Source organism: Oncorhynchus masou, chromosome 27 (assembly GCF_036934945.1).
Source record: "Oncorhynchus masou masou isolate Uvic2021 chromosome 27, UVic_Omas_1.1, whole genome shotgun sequence".
Taxonomy (NCBI): domain Eukaryota; kingdom Metazoa; phylum Chordata; class Actinopteri; order Salmoniformes; family Salmonidae; genus Oncorhynchus; species Oncorhynchus masou.
The window spans coordinates 3,191,438-3,205,472 of record NC_088238.1 but is presented as its reverse complement, the minus strand read 5'-3'; the positions used below and the strand labels follow the sequence as shown (position 1 = coordinate 3,205,472).

Here is a 14,035-nt window from a genome sequence, read left to right as displayed (position 1 = left end):
GAAAGGCCCAGCAGGCTATTCTTATTGTAGAGATGACAGGAGAGGGGAGGCAGGGTGAGGAAAGGGAAGGCAGGAGGAGGCAGGGTGAGGCAGGGGGGGAGGCAGCGGGAGACATGAGGAGGCAGGGGGAGGCAGCGGATCGAAGGAGGTATTAGTACATGTGTGTTTGGGATGATGCTAAACCCGACAGAACCTGGCTGAACCATCTCCAGCTTCGCTAGGCTATGTCTGGGAAACGCCTGCACGCTGCGGAGGAAACACTATTTTCTCCTACAGTAAAGAAAGACCTCTGGCTCACTAGAAAAGACAGTCCGGGTGAAGTAGAGTATCAGTGGGCATGGACAGGGATGGGAACTAACCACCTACAGCACGTTGAGTTCACTTAGCCTGATCACACATCTGTTTGTGCTCTCGACAACTCCATCGATTGTCAAGCTAAACATGGCATGACAGGGAGCTGTGACAGGGAGTTGTGATAGGGAGCTGTGACAGGGAGCTGTGATAGGGAGCTGTGACAGGGAGCTGTGATAGGAAGCTGTGATAGGGAGTTGTGACAAGGAGCTGTGATAGGGAGCTGTGACAGGGAGTTGTGATAAGGAGCTGTGATAGGGAGTTGTGACAGGGAGCTGTGATAAGGAGTTGTGATAAGGAGTTGTGATAGGGAGCTGTGACAGGGAGTTGTGATAAGGAGTTGTGATAAGGAGTTGTGATAGGGAGCTGTGACAGGGAGTTGTGACAAGGAGCTGTGACAGGGAGTTGTGACAGGGAGCTGTGACAGGGAGTTGTGATAGGGAGTTGTGACAAGGAGCTGTGACAGGGAGTTGTGATAGGGAGTTGTGACAAGGCGTTGTGACAGGGAGTTGTGATAGGGAGCTGTGATATGGAGTTGTGATAGGGAGCTGTGACAGGGAGTTGTGATAGGGAGTTGTGATATGGAGCTGTGACAGGGAGTTGTGACAGGGAGTTGTGACAGGGAGCTGTGATAGGGAGTTGTGACAGGGAGTTGTGACAGGGAGTTGTGACAGGGAGCTGTGATAGGGAGTTGTGACAGGGAGTTGTGACAGGGAGTTGTGACAGGGAGCTGTGACAGGGAGCTGTGACAGGGAGCTGTGACAGGGAGTTGTGACAGGGAGCTGTGACAGGGAGCTGTGATATGGAGCTGTGACAGGGAGCTGTGACAGGGAGCTGTGACAGGGAGCTGTGACAGGGAGCTGTGATATGGAGCTGTGACAGGGCGTTGTGACAGGGAGCTGTGATAGGGAGTTGTGACAGGGAGTTGTGACAGGGAGCTGTGACAGGGAGCTGTGATAGGGAGCTGTGATAGGGAGCTGTGATAGGGAGCTGTGATAGGGCGTTGTGACAGGGAGCTGTGACAGGGAGTTGTGACAGGGAGCTGTGACAGGGAGCTGAGACAGGGAGTTGTGATAGGGAGTTGTGACAGGGAGCTGTGATAGGGAGTTGTGACAGGGAGTTGTGATAGGGAGTTGGCATGATAACACAAAAATAGACTGGCACTCAGGCTAATGTCCCCCTCTCTTACACTATAAAACGCTTTGAGCGTCCATCTGGAATGCAAAAGCTCTATATAAGATCAATCAATATTTATCCAATATTACGATGGCTGTTATGAAAACTATTTGTTACAGTACTAAAACCTAATGTCCTGTCCTGTACCTCTGTTCTGAAACACGCTCTCTGTCTGAGTCCCAGATGGCACACTATTCCCTATAAAGTAGTGCACAACTGTATAGGGCTCTGGTCTAAAGTAGTGCACTGTATAGGGAATGGTCTAAAGTAGTGCACTATATAGGGAATGGTCTAAAGTAGTGCACTATATAGGGAATGGTCTCAAGTAGTGCACTATATAGGGAATAGGCCTCTGGTCTAAAGTAGTGCACTATATAGGGAATAGGGCTCTGTTCCAAAGTAGTGCACGATATAGGGAATGGTCTAAAGTAGTGTACTATATAGGGAATAGGGCTCTGTTCTAAAGTAGTGCACTACATAGGGAATATGGTTCTGGTCTAAAGTAGTGCACTATATAGGGAATAGGGCTCTGGTCTAAAGTAGTGCACTATATAGGGAATAGGGCTCTGGTCTAAAGTAGTGTACTATATAGGGAATAGGGCTCTGGTCTAAAGTAGTGCACTATATAGGGAATGTGGCTCTGGTCTAAAGTAGTGCACTATATAGGGAATAGGGCTCTGGTCTAAAGTAGTGCACTATATAGGGAATGGTGCTCTGGTCTAAAGTAGTGCACTATATAGGGAATAGGCCTCTGGTCTAAAGTAGTGCACTATATAGGGAATAGGGCTCTGGTCTAAAGTAGTGCACTACATAGGGAATATGGTTCTGGTCTAAAGTAGTGCACTGTATAGGGAATAGGGCTCTGGTCTAAAGTACTGCACTATATAGTGAATAGGGCTCTGGTCTAAAGTAGTGCTCTATAAAGGGAATAGGGCTCTGGTCTAAAGTAGTGCTCTATATAGGGAATAGGACTCTGGTTTAAAGTTGTACAATATATAGGGAATAGGGCTCTGGTCTAAAGTAGTGCACAATATAGGGAATAGGGCTCTGGTCTAAAGTAGTGCGCAATATATGGAATAGGGTTCTGGTCTAAAGTAGTGCACTATATAGGGAATAGGCCTCTGGTCTAAAGTAGTGCACTATATAGGGAATAGGGCTCTGGTCTAAAGTAGTGCACTATATAGGGAATAGGGCTCTGGTCTAAAGTAGTGCACTATAGAGGGAATAGGGCTCTGGTCTAAAGTAGTGCACTATATAGGGAGTAGGGCTCTGGTCTAAAGTAGTGCACTATATAGGGAATAGGGCTCTGGTCTAAAGTAGTGCACTATATAAGGAATAGGGCTCTGGTCTAAAGTAGTGCACTATATAGGGAATAGGGCCCTGTTCTAAAGTAGTGCACTATATAGGGAATAGGGCTCTGGTCTAAAGTAGTACACTATATAGGGAATAGGGCTCCATCCGCGACGAATCCTCTGTTTGTCGTCACGGCCGATCCAATCATGTGTAATTAGCATTGATTTATAAATCACTGAAGTCATGTCCTTTAACGCCCCCCCATCCAGCTGCCCCGGTGCAGCGCTCAGCTGAACCTACGGTACAAGTCACCAAGTCACTTATCTACCAGGCTGGATGTTCGGCGTGTGGCTGTGTGACCGACCTGCTGCTGGGAGCCGTTGTTCAATACGCAGAGTTCAGATGACCGGAACCTGACATGACACTGACGATCAGCGTGACTCACAAAATGGCGCCCTATTTCTAGAAATAGTGACCCTGTGGATCCTGGTCTAGAGGAGTGAACTATATAGGGAATAGGGCTCTGGTCTAAAGTAGTGAACTATATAGGGACTAGGGCTCTGGTCTAAAGTAGTGAACTATATAGGGACTAGGGCCCTGGTCAACAGTAGTGAACTATATAGGGACTAGGGCTCTGGTCTACAGTAGTGAACTATATAGGGACTAGGGCCCTGGTCAACAGTAGTGAACTATATAGGGACTAGGGCCCTGGTCAACAGTAGTGAACTATATAGGGACTAGGGCTCTGGTCTACAGTAGTGCACTATATAGGGACTAGGGCCCTGGTCTAAAGTAGTGCACTATATAGGGACTAGGGCCCTGGTCTAAAGTAGTGCACTATATAGGGACTAGGGCCCTGGTCTAAAGTAGTGCACTATATAGGGAATATGGCTCTGGTCTAAAGTAGTGCACTATATAGGGACTAGGGCCCTGGTCTAAAGTAGTGCACTATATAGGGAATAGGGTCTGGCCTAAAGTAGTACACTTTATAGGGAATAGGGCTCTGGTCTAAAGTAGTACACTATATAGGGAATAGGGCCCTGGTCTAAAGTAGTGCACTATATAGGGAATAGGGCTCTGGTCTAAAGTAGTGCACTATATAGGGAATAGGGCTCTGGTCTACAGTAGTGCACTATATAGGGAATAGGGTCTGGTCTAAAGTAGTGCACTATATAGGGAATAGGACTCTGGTCTAAAGTAGTGCACTATATAGGGAATAGGGCTCAGGTCTAAAGTAGTGTACTATATAGGGAATAGTGCTCTGGTCTAAAGTAGTGCACTATTTAGGGATTAGGGAATGGTCTAAAGTAGTGCGCTATATAGGGAATAGGGCCCTGGTCTAAAGAAGTGCACTATATAGGGAATAGGCCTTTGGTCTAAAGAAGTGCACTATATATGGAATAGGGCTCTGGTCTAAAGTAGTGCACTATATAGGGAATAGGGCTCTGGTCTAAAGTAGTGCACTATATAGGGAATAGGGCCCTGGTCTAAAGTAGTGCACTATATAGGAAATAGGACTCTGGTCTAAAGTAGTGCACTATATAGGGAATAGGGCTCAGGTCTAAAGTAGTGTACTATATAGGGAATAGTGCTCTGGTCTAAAGTAGTGCACTATTTAGGGATTAGGGAATGGTCTAAAGTAGTGCACTATATAGGGAATAGGGCCCTGGTCTAAAGAAGTGCACTATATATGGAATAGGGCTCTGGTCTAAAGTAGTGCACTATATTGGGAATAGGGCTCTTTGTTATTTTAAGTGTCACAGAACAGAAGTTGGTGGTTCAAGTCATCAGATACAAGTCAGTTAAAGCTAATATATACACACACACACACACACACACACCCCCTTCCACTGCTCATGATAAATGACACACACTCCCCCTTCCACTGTTCATGATAAATGCATGAGGCAGCATCTACAGTACATGGACAGACTGTCACACCCATTGGCCTATTGACTGACTGCGGTCCAGTCAATGTTGTGTGTGTGTGTGTGTGTGTGTGTGGGTGTGTGGGTGGCCCTGACCTTCTAACTGACTGACCAATGGAACAAGGTCTTGCCTCACGGAGCTTATAGAATAACTGACTGACCAATGGAACAAGGTCTTGCCTCACGGAGCTTATAGAATAACTGACTGGCCAATGAAACAAGGTCTTGCCTCACGGGGCTTATAGAATAACTGCCTGACCAACATGGTACCTTGGTTGATTGAGGCCTGCAGATACACTGCCGTATGGAGTGGGGGCTGAGGACACGGTGCCGTATGGAGTGGGGGCTGAGGACACGGTGCCGTATGAAGTGGGGGCTGAGGACACGGTGCCGTATGGAGTGGGGGCTGAGGACACGGTGCCGTATGGAGTGGGGGCTGAGGACACGGTGCCGTATGGAGTGGGGGCTGAGGACGACGTGGCCGTATGGAGTGGGGGCTGAGGACACGGTGCCGTATGGAGTGGGGGCTGAGGACACGGTGCTGTATGGAGTGGGGGCTGAGGACACGGTGCTGTATGGAGTGGGGGCTGAGGACACGGTGCTGTATGGAGTGGGGCCTGAGGACGACGTGGCCTTATGGAGTGGGGGCTGAGGACACGGTGCCGTGGTACACTACACCATGACACATTATGTTTCCAGTAAAACAGATTGCAACGTTGTCACGGTTTGTGTTCGACCACTGACTGTGAATATTGGACAGAGGCTCCCAGAAGGACTTACACTGCTGAGAGCGCCTAACTGGTTATTTACTCTGAAATGACTGCCAATGCCAATATATATATATATATATATATATTTATTTTTTACCTTTATTTAACCAGGCAAGTCAGTTAAGAACAAATTCTTATTTTCAATGACGGCCTAGGAACAGTGGGTTAACTGCCTGTTCAGGGTTCAGAACGACAGATTGTCAGCTCGGGGGTTTGAACTTGCATCCTTCCGGTTACTAGTCCAACGCTCTAACCACTAGGCTTCCCTATGTTACTCCATGCAAACTAACACTGCAGCTGTAGATCGAACAGACTCATTCACTAAGGCACTTCTTTGCAAATATCAATTTAGGAAACATGTTGGTAGAACTCAACAGAAGTAAGAGTAGATGGACTGAATTCAACTTGTGTGATCGGGCATGAAAGGCCAATTGGGGTGCAGTATAAAAAGTAACACATGTAAATATATATTTTGTCAGTGTTTATCTTGAAATAGGTTCCTTGTCTTCTGTTTAGTTAATAACTCCATTGGTTCAGAAACTTCAGAAGCAGAAACTCACTACTTTCATTCATCTGCTTAGACTGCCCTCATATTTACAGTACAACACATTGGCGTGTTTACCAATGTTTGTTTTTCATGATAACCAAGGCAAAAACGATTTGACAAACAGTTGCATTCATGATGACCAAGGCAAAAACGATTTGACAAACAGTTGCATTCATGATAACCAAGGCAAAAACGATTTGACAAACAGTTGCATTCATGATAACCAAGGCAAAAACGATTTGACAAACAGTTGCATTCATGATAACCAAGGCAAAAACGATTTGACAAACAGTTGCATTCATGATAACCAAGGCAAAAACGATTTGACAAACAGTTGCATTCGTGAGTTTAATTGGAGAGAAAAAAAGTTCCACAGAGCAAAAATGTAATAAAATGTAATTTATAATAATTCCGTAAGTACAGAAATTGTTTGCTCAGTGGGAAACTAGTATCCAACTCGTCGGTGACAACTGTATGGTGATTTGTGACAGAGACTATGTGAGTTTATTACAGTATTATAGACACTATGACCTGGGATTTACTATGCTCTTCTAGATTAACCCCTTACAGTATTATAGACACTATGACCTGGGATTTACTATGCTCTTCTAGATTAACCCCTTACAGTATTATAGACACTATGACCTGGGATTTACTATGGTCTTCTAGATTAACCCCTTACAGTATTATAGACACTATGACCTGGGATTTACTATGGTCTTCTAGATTAACCCCTTACAGTATTATAGACACTATGACCTGGGATTTACTATGGTCTTCTAGATTAACCCCTTACAGTGTTAAAATCACTATGACCTGGGATTTACTATGGTCTTCTAGATTAACCCCTTACAGTATTATAGACACTATGACCTGGGATTTACTATGGTCTTCTAGATTAACCCCTTACAGTGTTAAAATCACTATGACCTGGGATTTACTATGGTCTTCTAGATTAACCCCTTACAGTATTATAGACACTATGACCTGGGATTTACTATGGTCTTCTAGATTAACCCCTTACAGTATTATAGACACTATGACCTGGGATTTACTATGGTCTTCTAGATTAACCCCTTACAGTATTATAGACACTATGAACTGGGATTTACTATGGTCTTCTAGATTAACCCCTTACAGTATTATAGACACTATGATCTGGGATTTACTATGGTCTTCTAGATTAACCCCTTACAGTATTATAGACACTATGACCTGGGATTTACTATGGTCTTCTAGATTAACCCCTTACAGTATTATAGACACTACGACCTGGGATTTACGATGTTCTTCTAGATTAACCCCTTACAGTATTATAGACACTATGACCTGGGATTTACTATGGTCTTCTAGATTAACCCCTTACAGTATTATAGACACTATGACCTGGGATTTACTATGGTCTTCTAGATTAACCCCTTACAGTATTATAGACACTATGACCTGGGATTTACTATGTTCTTCTAGATTAACCCCTTACAGTATTATAGACACTATGACCTGGGATTTAGTATGGTCTTCTAGATTAACCCCTTACAGTATTATAGACACTATGACCTGGGATCTACTATGGTCTTCTAGATTAACCCCTTACAGTATTATAGACACTATGACCTGGGATAACCTATGGTCTTCTAGATTAACCCCTTACAGTATTATAGACACTATGACCTGGGATTTCCTATGGTCGTCTATGTAGATTGTGTGCGTCATCATAGAGCCAAACCGGTGTGTGTTGGTGAGATGCTCTTCATAGATGGGTCATAACAGTTTGTTTTCAAACCGTTTGGAATTTACAAACGTTTTTTGGGGGAGAACCGTTTTCGGTATCTCACAAACACAGTTTCCCCGTCTCACAAACACCGTTTCCCTGTCTCACAAACACCGTTTCCCTGTCTCACAAACACCGTTTCCCTGTCTCACAAACACAGTTTCCCCGTCTCACAAACACCGTTTCCCCGTCTCACAAACACCGTTTCCCTGTCTCACAAACACCGTTTCCCTGTCTCACAAACACCGTTTCCCTGTCTCACAAACACTGTTTCACTGTCTCACAAACACTGTTTCCCTGTCTCACAAACACTGTTTCCCTGTCTCACAAACTGTTTCCCTGTCTCACAAACACTGTTTCCCTGTCTCACAAACACCGTTTCCCTGTCTCACAAACACTGTTTCCCCGTCTCACAAATACCGTTTCCCTGTCTCACAAACACTGTTTCCCTGTCTCACAAACATTGTTTCCCTGTCTCACAAACACTGTTTCCCTGTCTCACAAACACCGTTTCCCTGTCTCACAAACACTGTTTCCCCGTCTCACAAATACCGTTTCCCTGTCTCACAAATACCGTTTCCCTGTCTCACAAACACTGTTTCCCTGTCTCACAAACACTGTTTCCCTGTCTCACAAACATTGTTTCCCTGTCTCACAAACACTGTTTCCCCGTCTCACAAACATTGTTTCCCTGTCTCACAAACACCGTTTCCCTGTCTCACAAACACCGTTTCCCTGTCTCACAAACGCTGTTTCCCTGTCTCACAAACGCCGTTTCCCTGTCTCACAAACATTGTTTCCCTGTCTCACAAACACTGTTTCCCCGTCTCACAAACATTGTTTCCCCGTCTCACAAACACTGTTTCCCTGTCTCACAAACACCGTTTCCCCGTCTCACAAACACCGTTTCCCTGTCTCACAAACACCATTTCCCTGTCTCACAAACACTGTTTCCCCGCCTCACAAACACTGTTTCCCCGTCTCACAAACACTGTTTCCCTGTCTCACAAACACCGTTTCCCCGTCTCACAAACGCCGTTTCCCCATCTCACAAACACTGTTTCCCTGTCTCACAAACACCGTTTCCCCGTCTCACAAACGCCGTTTCCCCATCTCACAAACACTGTTTCCCTGTCTCACAAACACCGTTTCCCCGTCTCACAAACGCCGTTTCCCCATCTCACAAACACCGTTTCCCCGTCTCACAAACGCCGTTTCCCCGTCTCACAAACGCCGTTTCCCCATCTCACAAACACTGTTTCCCCGTCTCACAAACACTGCTCTGGGCTGTTCACATCTTTTGTAGGATGTATAGTTTTGATACCAAAATGTACTCTATAAGGGTATTATTGGACAATGTAATGCTTTTATTAAAAAAATGCCACCAGAGGGTGTCAGAGTTGAACAGGCGCAGTCCCTCATTAATCACACACACTAATGGTTGGTTATCAGCGGATACAAAACTACATGTTTTAAAGGGGCTCGAAGCCCAAAACGGGCGCGTGTTACTGTGGGACTCAAGAGTTCAGCTGACAGCGTCACGTGCTGCTTTGAAGTAGGCACTTGGGTTGAGAGACAGACATGTCAGCACAAAACGTGTTCAAAAGCAAAGGCTGCTTTGTAATATAATCTCTAATCTGTTTCATTTGGGGGGGGGGGGCAAATAAGGTTAGTGGACTGTACAGGCTATAGGTTAGTGGACTGTACAGGCTATAGGTTAGTGGACTGTACAGGCTATAAACACAACGCTAACTCACACGTCATCATGCCATGGGGTGTGGATGCATAGAGTAACTGTAAATGTAAATGGTTACCTTCTCTCTCCCTGCAGCATATATGAGCTGCGGAAAAATCCCAGGAGTTCACTTTCTATTTGAGCGTCGAAAGTAATGTTGACTTTATACGTCCTCATGGGCTTCAGTTCCCTGTGCAAAGCGATCACATAAACCTGGTTTCCCGGGTAATGGAATTGGCGGTGGATTCTCATGACACCGGGTTTTTTATTATCCGAGTAAACCGCCACTTTCTCCACCTCGAGGCGGTCGGTGTGAAGCACTATGAATTTGGTAGAGTTCACACACTCGAATTCAATGTTCACTTCCCCGGAGAAGGTAAAGTTATCCATGTACACTGAGAGACGCAGGTCGTAGTGCCGGGGCCGGAGAGATGTCGGTAACCGGAGGTGTCGCCACGGCTGGGCTTCTTCATCTTTGTGGCTCCCGTTCCCATCCCGTGACCCGTTGAACTTGGCGTTCGAGCCATTGCCCCCTCGTGAGCTGCTCTCCCCCGCGCACTCCTCGAACCGGACGCTGAGGAGAACCGCGATGGCCGTGACGACGATCAGGGTGAGGATGGAGATAGCGAACCCCAGGACCAGTTTCTTGTGGACGGTGATGCTTCGCTCCGTGGTCCGGGGCCGAACCACCATGCTATCAGCCCATTGGTCCGACAGGCCTCTGCCGTTCCTCATGTTATTATCCTCTATCCCCATCGGAGTGAATGATAAGCCCTTGCTGCCAAGCTTATCCTCCAAAGACATACTCTGCCGAATCAGAATATGAGGTTTGGTTGGGGTCCGGGCGCAAAAGGGAAACGAAATCCCGATAACAGAGTGTCATCAGTCAGGTCTAATAGCTGCCACTTAGAATAGTCAGAAATATGTCGCGGAGATGAGCACAGCTGAAGCCCTGTTGAAGTGCCCAGCGGTAGCAATGCGACGCGGAATCATAAAAGTGCCCGGAATCAACTTTCCTGATAGATTGAAATCACGGTTTAAATCACAAGCAGGTGTATTGGAGTTTAATATGCTATCCTAATTGTTATCTATCTGGCTTCACGGACTCCATCTCCGCGCACACAAAGTGTTGCACAGAACACAATCCATCGCGGGGACAGATGCTGCCGCTGCTGCTGGTGCTGATGATGCTGTTACTGATGGTCCTCACCCTCCGAGCTGTGTGCTCATATTGAGAGCTGCTCCCACATCTACAATATAAAGGACTCTCTCTCACCCTCTCTCTCTCGCTCTCTCTCTCTCTATCGCTGTCTCTCTCTCGCTCTCTCTCTTTCGCTTGGTCTCTCTCGCTCTCCCTCTCTCTCTCGCTCTGTCTCTCTCTCTCTCGCTCTGTCTCTCTCTCTCGCTCTGTCTCTCTCTCGCTCTCTCTCTCTCTCGCTCTCTCTCTCTCTCTGTCTCTCTCTCTCTCTCTCTCTCTCTCTCTCTCTCATTCAGCGCCGCCGTATGAATCTCAGCCTACTTCTTCTTGTAAGAAGGAACTCACGACGGATTTCAACCAGTTAGGAGAAAAAAAACAATTACCAACGACAGAGAGCGAATGAGTTTCCCAGCCCCTCTTGCTTTGCCAGAGAACAAATAGACCCAGATCATTGCGAAATGCGCAGTAGGACAGAGTAGGAGAGCTCTCCCTCCCTCCATGCAGAATAGCGGGCTCATCTCCTCGCTCGGTGAGAATACTTTATGGTGGATAGAAACAACGCCTCGTCAGGAAATTATATAGGTCTATGTGGGAAAAGACTTCAACTGTAGTCAGGGGGGGGGCTACGGCAGGCTACACACAGCGGTGGTGCAGCAGCCAACCCCGTCGGGCTGCCTGCCACCTATTCACAGCCTACCTAAATAGACTACATCATGGCATTCATGCTGAGCGTGATAATGACGGTAGTAGCCTGTTTTAACACCAGTAGCAATAATACCATAGCCTATCTGCAACATTTACGCACAGACATTTACGCACGGATTTAGGGGGTAATTTTGACACGAACATAAATCTAAATGATGTGATACATTGTATTTAAAAACAAAATAATCATAATCTCAGAAACACTTTATAACAGCGTCTTCAGTGACTTCTGAGGAGTGATATCAATGGCTGTGGTCTCCTGTACAGTCATTTGATGTTCGCCATCTTGTGGACCTGGAACAAAGCGCAGCCAAATTGTTGATAATTTCCCAGCCAGTAATGCACACGGACGGTGTAATTATTCCTATTTCCGTTAACACTTTTCTCAAACCAGCTCAACTAATAGTCACACACACGAGTCTGTAGAAGATACCCCACGCTGTATTTTGTCATTGGTCTGGAGGCCTGGAATAGAACACGTATAATGTGAATTCTCTATTCAGCCCCAAGTAAGAAAATATAGTTACAAGAACAACATACTGACACTTGATGAGGTAGTTATTTGATTCAGAGTTAGCAGTGATGGGTCTTCCTGTTGAATCTCCAAGTAGGAACGTTTCTCTAAAATCCTACAAAACCCATCTGAACAAACATAGAGATGTGGACAGTAACAACCAATATCTGTTTATCTCCACACTGTGCATTGGCACCACAAACTGCAAACATGCCATACATACACTATCCCTGGAACAGCTCATTAACAGTGACTAATGGTGTTTTACCAATGTGCGACCCAAATGGCACCCCTTTTTCCCTGTATAGTGTACTACTTTAGACCAGGGTCCACTGTATATAGAATAGAGTGCCGTTTGGGACACAAGCCATATCAGCAGCTCGCCGCCTCTCCCTCAGTAACAGTTTAACCGGAGTGAGACAGACCGAGGTGAAACAGTCACCACATCTGTAATCGACATGGAGAACGAGGAACTCTCCCAGCACAAAGTAATCAATACGAGTCCTTAACGACGCCAGCAGCCAGACCCAGCAGCAGCAAGACCCAGCAGCAGCCAGACCCAGCAGCAGCCAGACCCAGCAGCAGCCATACCCAGCAGCAGCCAGACCCAGCAGCCAGACCCAGCAGCAGCCAGACCCAGCAGCCAGACCCAGCAGCAGCAAGACCCAGCAGCAGCCAGACCCAGCAGCAGCCAGACACAGCAGCCAGACCCAGCAGCAGCCAGACCCAGCAGCCAGACCCAGCAGCAGCCAGACCCAGCAGCCAGACCCAGCAGCAGCCAGACCCAGCAGCCAGACCCAGCAGCAGCCAGACCCAGCAGCCAGACCCAGCAGCCAGACCCAGCAGCAGCCAGACCCAGCAGCAGCCAGACCCAGCAGCAGCCAGACCCAGCAGCCAGACCCAGCAGCAGCCAGACCCAGCAGCAGCCATACCCAGCAGCCAGACCCAGCAGCAGCCAGACCCAGCAGCCAGACCCAGCAGCCAGACCCAGCAGCAGCCAGACCCAGCAGCAGCCAGACCCAGCAGCAGCCAGACCCAGCAGCAGCCAGACCCAGCAGCCAGACCCAGCAGCAGCCAGACCCAGCAGCCAGACCCAGCAGCCAGACCCAGCAGCAGCCAGACCCAGCAGCTGCCAGACCCAGCAGCAGCCAGACCCAGCAGCCAGACCCAGCAGCAGCCAGACCCAGCAGCAGCCATACCCAGCAGCCAGACCCAGCAGCAGCCAGACACAGCAGCCAGACACAGCAGCCAGACCCAGCAGCCAGACCCAGCAGCAGCCAGACCCAGCAGCAGCCAGACCCAGCAGCAGCCAGACCCAGCAGCAGCCAGACCCAGCAGCAGCCAGACCCAGCAGCAGCCAGACCCAGCAGCCAGACCCAGCAGCAGCCAGACCCAGCAGCAGCCAGACCCAGCAGCAGCCAGACCCAGCAGCCAGACCCAGCAGCAGCCAGACCCAGCAGCCAGACCCAGCAGCAGCCAGACCCAGCAGCAGCCAGACCCAGCAGCCAGACCCAGCAGCCAGACCCAGCAGCAGCCAGACCCAGCAGCAGCCATACCCAGCAGCCAGACCCAGCAGCCAGACCCAGCAGCAGCCAGACCCAGCAGCCAGACCCAGCAGCCAGACCCAGCAGCAGCCAGACCCAGCAGCAGCCAGACCCAGCAGCCAGACCCAGCAGCAGCCAGACCCAGCAGCAGCCAGACCCAGCAGCCAGACCCAGCAGCAGCCAGACCCAGCAGCAGCCAGACCCAGCAGCCAGACCCAGCAGCCAGACCCAGCAGCAGCCAGACCCAGCAGCCAACCCCTGCAGCAGCCAGACCCAGCAGCCAGACCCAGCAGCCGTTTAGCTGTGTATGGAGGGGAATGGTTCACTGTTCATATTTACTCTAACTCTCCAGGGTTTTCAGATGTCTATGAAATATGACCTAGAATTAATTATAATATGATGAAATAGTTTTCCTTGCAAACACAAAAAAACCAAGGTAATTGATTATGTTAAAAAGCAGCTTTTTCTGTGTTGGAATGTTGTGGGCGAACCCCAACAACAGA

General features: G+C 47.9%; 1 pseudogene; it reads right to left on the bottom strand.

Moving 5' to 3' along the window:
* LOC135516564 (thyrotropin-releasing hormone-degrading ectoenzyme-like) overlaps positions 1-10,817 on the bottom strand; it is a 343,742-nt pseudogene extending 332,925 nt beyond the window's left edge.
* Positions 10,818-14,035: the final 3,218 nt, after the last annotated feature.